An 8275-nucleotide genomic window follows, 5' to 3' on the forward strand; every position below is an offset into this window, starting at 1 on the left:
TCAGGGGGCCAATCAAGCTTTTTAAATAAGTTCAGGTGGCAAATGATGGATTAAGCCTTCTTTTTTTTTTGTGTGTGATGCAGAAATAAAGTTAACCATGCATAAAGCACCTGAAGAGCTTAAGACTATAAAAAAAAACATATAGCAGAGAGTAGGGATTTTTATGGGTCAATCCAATAATTATTGTATAAAAAAAAGGTTAATTATAAAAAAAGTATTCTCTGGTTTGGTCGATTTCCGATGTGGTATCTGTGGTATTTTTTTTTTTTTGCAAACGCAATCCTATGGTTTGCAAAATTTTACATTTGAGTTCACTTTGTCAGAATTTGATCGATAAAGACTTCGAAATGAAAATTTTCAAGAGTTAAATGATATTTTAAACAATTTTAATTCTTCAACTTTTTAGGTTTGATGTCATTTAGGTGTTGTTTTTTTATGAGAGAGAAAGATAATGTTTAGAGAGAGAAAACTCCAAAAATGATGATTTTGAAAAATTATGAATATGGTTTCATAGTAAATATGATACCAAACAAGTTTAATTCTTGAAAATTTTCATTTTGAGGTCGTTATCGGCCAAATTTGACAAAGTAAAAAAAACATGTAAAATTTTGCCAAAAAATACCACAGGTACCACACCGCAAATCGGCTAAACCACATGGTATATTTTTGTAATTAACCCTTAAAAAACCAATCTAATCCAATAATAAAAAAAAAAGACTCCATTGATTGGTTGTAAATAACCAATACAATATATAAATACTTCATTGAGTCGGACTGGATTGGTTTTGATTTGGATTAGTTATTACCAACCAATGTTTGTGCCTAGGTTATTCTAGGTAGGGCAGGGTCTGCTCGGGATGTGATTCGTTGGTTACGGCCTCCTTCAGCTCGCTTTAAACTGAATGTGTATGTCGTTATTATCTCGGAGTCAGGTCTGCTGGGTCTAGAGGTTGCGCTACGGGACTGCAACGACAAGTTTTGTGGAGCTTTTTCCAAATTTGTGCGGGGTGATTTCTTGCCTCGTGTATGGGAAGCTATGAGTATTAGGGAAGCTCTAAGTTGGCTCAACAAAAAATGTATAGACGGCTGTCTTGTTGAAACTGATGCAGAGATGGTGGTTTTGGATCTTACTCAACTTGCCTTCAAGTCTTATTACGGCCTTGTTCTTAATGATTGTAATATGTTGATTCATATGTTAGTATCATTTTTGTTAGTCGTTCTGCGAATAGTGTTACCCATGAACTTGCAAGGGCATCATATTCTATCTCAGGATTGGTGGAGTGGCATACTAGTCCTTCAGATTTCATTGTCCAAACCTTATATTCTAATTATATTTAGTGCATTGTATTTTGAATCAATTTCACTCAAATCTGCTTTTTTAAGCTAGATTAAACAATCTAATAAATATTATTTAAATATATGTCATATCCAATTTTTTTTCAATAATATTAAATTTAGAAAAGAAGGGAAGAAAACGCGAAAACACAAAAAAAACAGAGAACATAAAATAGGAAAAAAATATGATAAACGGAAAAAAAAAGTGGAGAACAAAAAAAATGAATAGACGTGAAACAAATAGGAAACAAAAAAACAGAAGAAACGGTAAAAAATACGGTGTTCTAAACTCTAATATAATATAATTTCTATTTCTACATATTTGATATAATTGGACTAGTATTTTATTTTCTTATGAATGACCACGGTAAAAAAAAATTGAAGTTGATTTCAATTTAGTTATAACCAATATACATCTTCTTTAGATGGCTTTAACATTTATTGAGTATTTTCCTTTTCTTTTTCTTATGCTAAAATTTAATGGTATTTCAAAATTGAACAACAATTAGATAATTTAAATGGAACAAACATGAGAGGCTCTCAGTTGGCTTAAAGATAGAGGGGACGTGGATGTGTATGTGGAGGGAGACGCTCAAGTAATGATCCAAGCGCTGTGCAACAAACATGAAGATGATTTTTCAAGTTTAGGTATGGTTTTGGCTGATTGCCAAATAATAGCACAATCAATCCCTGGTTGTTGCTTTTGATTTGTACGCAGAACAGCAAACAGTGTAGCAGACGTCGTAGCAAGATTAGGCATGTCATCTTTATGTTCTACCATAACGAATATTGTTCCTCAGTCGATTGTAATCCTTATGGCAAATGATTCTTTTTTATTAATATTACTCATTCTTTCATTAAAAAAAATTAATTTAAATGAAAAGTTCAATTTTAATTTGAATGTGAAATTGGATAATTGATGTGTCAAACTTAATGAAAGCAACAAATTCTTGGAAACTATGGATTTTATGGAAGTGATCATTAAATTTTTAAAAAGAAACAGTTGACGAACATCGTAGGTTATACAAATCTTTCACAACTAAGAGCTCTTATTTACATTTGCCTTTTTTTTTTTTTTTGCTTTTTCTATTTTTATGTTTTTGCTTTTTTCTATTTTTCAGTTTTTCCGTTTTTCACAAACTATTTATCAAGTTATTTCTCTAGCTATCAAAATCTCACGATTTTTTTGGAGTTTTAGCTTGGATTGGTTAATAACTAGTTAAATTAACATATGAAATAATCTATTGGTTTGGTTATAATCAATCTGATGGAACAAATAAACTAGTAAACTAACTATTTTTAAACTAAATTGGGTTGGATCATTAGATTGGTTAGTTTTTTAACAGCCCTAGTCGAGACATTCAGTTATAAAATTTGATTTACTACATAAATCCTAATCAGCGACAACCCTAATCCTAATGTATAAGTTTTGAGAGGCAAAGAGTCGCCTCCTCTCCATCCCTTCATAAATCACCACCCCTCTCTATCTGAAATATGTACTTTTCGTTTGTAAATTAATTACTTCTTCTCTCGAACAATTTTGGCGTAGAAGCCGTGCAATCTGTAATACAATATCGTAATTTCTATACTTCCATTAGAAACAATTTAATAAAGGGATAAGGTGCAAAAGTACCTCTAACGGTTACAGCCAAGAGCAATTTTATCATTAACTAACGTCTAAAATGATGCAATTTTACTCCTAACGCTGTCAAATTGGGCCAATTTGAGAAATAACTCATCAAACTATCTTCTCAATCATGAATCTTGTCATCTGTATTTCACATATGAGTCATTTTTATCACTCATTAGTAACATATGATAAACATATGATTAGACGTGAAAAAATCTAAAAAAAATCAAAATATTTCGCCGAATTTATAAATATTAATCTCCAATTATATTATTAAATCATAAAAAATATGAAATCTTTTTTTAAAACAAACTGATATGCAATTGGTGCAGAATAAGAAACAAAATGTCTATAGTTTATAATAATGTCTAAAATTGGCTCAATTTGACAATGTTAGAGATAAAATTGCTCTTGAATGTCAACGTCAGGATAAAATTGCACCATTTTAGATATTAGAGGTAAAATTGCTCCTGGCTGTAAACGTTAGGGGTATTTTTACATCTTATCCCTTTAATAAATTATCTACGATACAAGAGATAACTCAATAATTCGTATCTTATATTTTGATTTATTTGTAAATAATCCCATCAACATAATAAAGAAAGTGTAGTGAATAATAATTTGGAAATTGAATTAGTCCCTGCGTTTCGTTAGGGTTTTTCCTCTTTCTTCTCTTCCAAGTAAGAGCCGTCCCTGCGTTTCGTTAGGGTTTTTAGCATTACATCGATCAATCCATGGAGGAAGGGATGGGAAACATGGTGATTGGGGATAGGGAGAATGAAGTTCTCGACTGGGGCACGGAGGAAGGTGGGGAGGGGAGTAGGGAACCAAGTTTGGAACTCATTGGCAGATTCTTATCAGAAAAATCAATAAACTTTATAGCGATGAAAAACCGCCTCGCGAGTCTATGGAGGCCAGGCCGAGGGATTTCGATTACAGACTTGGGAGCCAACCGGTATGCCTTTGAATTTTTTCATATTGTTGATCGGGATAGGGTGATAACGGGAGGGTCGTGGTCGTTTGATAACTGTATTTTGGTATTGGCGGAGCGGAAGGAGGGAGTGAACCCGGAGGATGTGGACCTAAACTTTGTGGATTTCTGGGTGCAAGTTTTCGACCTCCTAATAGGAGCTATGAGTGAAAAAGTTGGCCAACAGGTTGGAGATTTCCTGGGAGAGTTCCTCGAGTACGATATCAATAACAGATCAGGTATCCGACGTACCTACATGCGGATCCGGGTTCGGATAGATGTGAGGCACCCCCTCAAACGCTTTAAAAAATTCGGAAGAATCCTCGTGAGGTGTCCTATATCAACTTTAAGTACGAAAGACTGGGTATTTTCTGCTACCTCTACAGAATTATTGGTCATACTGATCGATATTGCGAGCTCTTGTTCCAACCAGGAGGGAGGTCATTAACAAAGGATTGGGGAGATTGGCTGAAGGCAACTAGCAGGAACCCCCGTAACCAGATTGGGGCCCAGTGGTTGCGCGAGACAAGTAGAGGGGATCAGAGCACTGCTTTTGAAGGGGCGAAACATCTCCAGCTCAGATTGCAATATCAGGTGAAGGAGGGGAGAAATACGGGAAGCCCAACACCCGCAATAGATGAGGCAGTCGCGAGCAGTACCATATATGGGCAAAAGATCATGTATGGCAAACAGATGATCGGGGAGAGGAGGGAGTTGCGCATGGGAGGGGAGATGAGGATGAGGATAAGGAGAATACTGATCTGAACTTACAAGATGATAGGAAGAGAAGAAGAGCAGGTCAGACCACAGAGATGGGAAAAGCAACTGGTATTGAGAAGAATGATGATACGATGATGGGGGAGGCTGTTTCTGGCACTAATACAGATTCAAAGTCCTGTTTGATTAATGAAGCGGCGAAGCCTGGTGACCAGGCTCGCCCGGGGCCATGAATTGTCTAAGTTGGAACTGCCGAGGGTTGGGTAACTCTCGAGCAGTTCGTGCACTTGGGGATGTAATTAAATCACATTCCCCAGGTATTGTGTTCCTGATTGAAACTTTGTGTGATGAGAATCGTGTGGGGGTTATAAGTAGGAAGTTTAATTTTACTGGTTGTTTTACTGTCAAGCCAAGGGGGAGGAGCGGTGGGTTGGCCTTACTATGGAGGGATGGATTAGATGTGTCAATTGAAGGATATTCGGATCGCCATATAGAGGCAAGAGTGCATGATGCAGTTATGGGAGATTGGCGTTTGATTGGTTTCTATGGCTACGCGGATAGGGGAAAACATAACCTGTCCTGGGCACTTTTGAAGGAGTTGGCGCAATAGTCTATCCTACCTTTAGCCATTTTTGGTGACTTTAACTGCCTTTTGTCACAGGATGAGAAGGGGGGCCAGTATACCCTTCTGCTCTAATTACAACATTTGCTAATGCCTTGAATGAATGCAATCTACATGACCTGTTTATGTTTGGCAACAATTTTACCTGGGAGCGGGGACGAGGGACCGCAGGCTGGGTCCAAGAGAAGTTGGATAGGTGCTTGGTATCTGAGAGTTGGTTGCTCCAATTCCTCGAGTTCCGGCTGTCAAACATCAACACTGCGTATTCGGATCATATGGCTATATTACTAGAAACGCAGCACCAAGGGAGACAGCGGAGGCAGGCACCGTTTCGTTACAAAAACGGATGGATCAGGGAGGAGGGCTTCCGTGAACTTGTCCGAGAAAGCTGGACGAATGGTAGAGGAGGGACGGTTACAGCCAGACTGGGGGCATGCGCAACGACGATGGAGCATTGGGGACGTCAGTTCCAAGGAAGGTTTAAGCAGCGTATTGCCCGCTGTAAAGACACGATGGGTCGAATGAGGGATTTATCTGACCAGCAGTCGGTGGAGGCTTTTACTGCAGCTCAGAATCAGTTAGAGCATTTACTGGACCAGAAAGAACGGTTTTTGCAGCAATGGGCCAAGGTTTTTTGGCTGAACAGCGGGGATTCAAACTCAAAAATTTTCCACGCAAAAATAGCGACTCGGAAACGCAGGAACCGAATTGAGAGGCTTAGTCGTGATGACGGGATGACGCTGGAACATCCTGTGGAGATTGAAGATCACATTAAATCATATTTTGACAATCTTTTTACTTGTGCAGACGGTATTGACTACTCTATTGCTGGTGTGGTACCTAATCGAGTCTCCGAAGAGATGAATCAAACTATCATTGCCCCTTTTATGTATGAGGAGTTCAAAACCGCCGTGTTCCAGATGCACCCAGATAAATCACCAGGACCTGATGGCCTAAATCCGGGCTTCTTCCAACAGATTTGGGAGGTAATTGGTATGGATATCTTCTCGGCTTGTGTGGCTTGGTTGGAGAGGGGTTTCTTCCCTGCTAATTTGAATGATACGGTCATCGTGCTCATCCCAAAGTGCGATAATCCGGCGACAATCAAGGATCTTAGACCTATATCTTTATGCAATGTGCTATACAAAATAATTGCTAAAGTCCTTGCTAATAGGCTGAAGCCATTCTTACCCAAGTTAGTATCTGACAGTCAGTCTGCCTTTGTACCTGGAAGGTCAATTACGGATAATGTGCTTGTAGCTTTTGAAACTATCCACTATATGAAAAGAAAGAACAGGGCTCCTCAAGGGAATGTGGCGTTAAAACTGGACATCAGTAAGGCTTATGATAGAGTGGATTGGGGATTCTTAAGTGCAGTACTGCAGCGGATGGGCTTTAATGGTATCTGGGTTAATTGGATCATGCTTTGTGTTACTACTATATCCTATTCGGTCTCAGTGAACGGCACACTTGTTGGACCTATCAATCCTGGGAGAGGGCTTCGCCAAGGTGATCTTTTATCCCCCTACCTATTTATTTTATGCTCAGAAGTCCTTTCCCAACTTTTATACATGGCGAAAGTGAATGGTCAGATCCAGGGGTGTAGAATTTGCAGAGGGGCTCCAACAGTTTCCCACCTCCTCTTTGCAGATGATAGCTTCCTTTTCTTTAATGCACTTTTATCCGAGAGCCAGGCGGTGAAAGAAATTTTACATGAGTATGAAGTGGCCTCCGGACAAGCTATTAATACGGCAAAGTCGGGGATTTTCTTTAGCCCAAACGTTGCCGAATCGGATCGCGAGGCTATAAGTGCTGTCCTAGAGGTCTCTAACCCATTGGATTCTGGGAGGTATCTCGGGTTACCGTCACTGATTGGAAGATCTAAAGCCTCTATCTTTGGATTCTTGAAGGATCGACTGAGGAAACGGTTCAATGGTTGGGGCACCAAGTTCCTGTCCACGGTAGGCAAAGATATACTTATTAAAGCTGTAGCACAAACGCTCCAAACTTTCTGCATGAGTGTGTTCTTATTGCCTAAGGGTTTGTGTGATGAGCTTCAGCGCATGATGAACTCTTTCTGGTGGGGTATGAAGAGTGACAGGAGAGCTAGTATTCACTGGTTCGATTGGGCAAGACTGTGTCTGAAGAAAGAGCAAGGGGGGCTGGGGTTCAGGGATTTGAGACAGTTTAACCTCGCTCTTTTGGGGAAACAGGGATGGAACTTCATAAATCGTCCCCATACGTTGGTCAGTAAGCTGTTCAAAGCGAAATATTATCCGAATACTGATTTTCTTGCCTCAAAACTGGGTTCTAATCCAAGTTATGTGTGGAAGAGCATATGGAGTTCGATTGAGGTTTTGGAGAAAGGAGTGCGATGGAGGATAGGGAATGGGGAAAACGTTCGTTTGTGGAAGGATCCGTGGCTAGTGAGGGATTCAGGCTTTACTGCTAGGCATTTGGGGGAAGGGGGAGATGAGAATGTAAGAGTTGCTGATATAATGGTGAATGGGGAGGCGAGATGGGACTGGTATAAGGTGGAGGCGTTGCTTAACAGGGAAGATGCAGGAACTGTTCGGCAGATGGTTTTACTATCCAGAAATAGAGAAGATCGGTGGATATGGCACTTTTCAAGGGATGGGAGGTATTCATCAAAATCGGGGTACAGGGTGATGGAGAGGTTTGATCTTAATCGACACACCTATGACGGGTGGAGAAAATTGTGGAAGTTATGCATTCCCCCGAAGATAAAGTTCTTTCTCTGAAAACTCTGCACTTCATGTCTACCGGTGCGGACCAAGTTAGTATCGAGAAGAGTAAATATCCCTGTTTACTGTCCGATTTGTGAAGCTGCAGCTGAGGATCCGCGACATCTATTGCTGGAGTGTGCGTATGCCACCAGATGCTGGGCAAGTGCAGGGATGTGTAAGTTGAGTGGGAACACGATGGATTTTCCGGAATTGGTGTTGGATACTTGTGCTCGGTTGCCAACGGACGTTGTCGG

The sequence above is a fragment of the Euphorbia lathyris genome, chromosome 2 (assembly GCF_963576675.1).
Source record: "Euphorbia lathyris chromosome 2, ddEupLath1.1, whole genome shotgun sequence".
Classification (NCBI taxonomy): domain Eukaryota; kingdom Viridiplantae; phylum Streptophyta; class Magnoliopsida; order Malpighiales; family Euphorbiaceae; genus Euphorbia; species Euphorbia lathyris.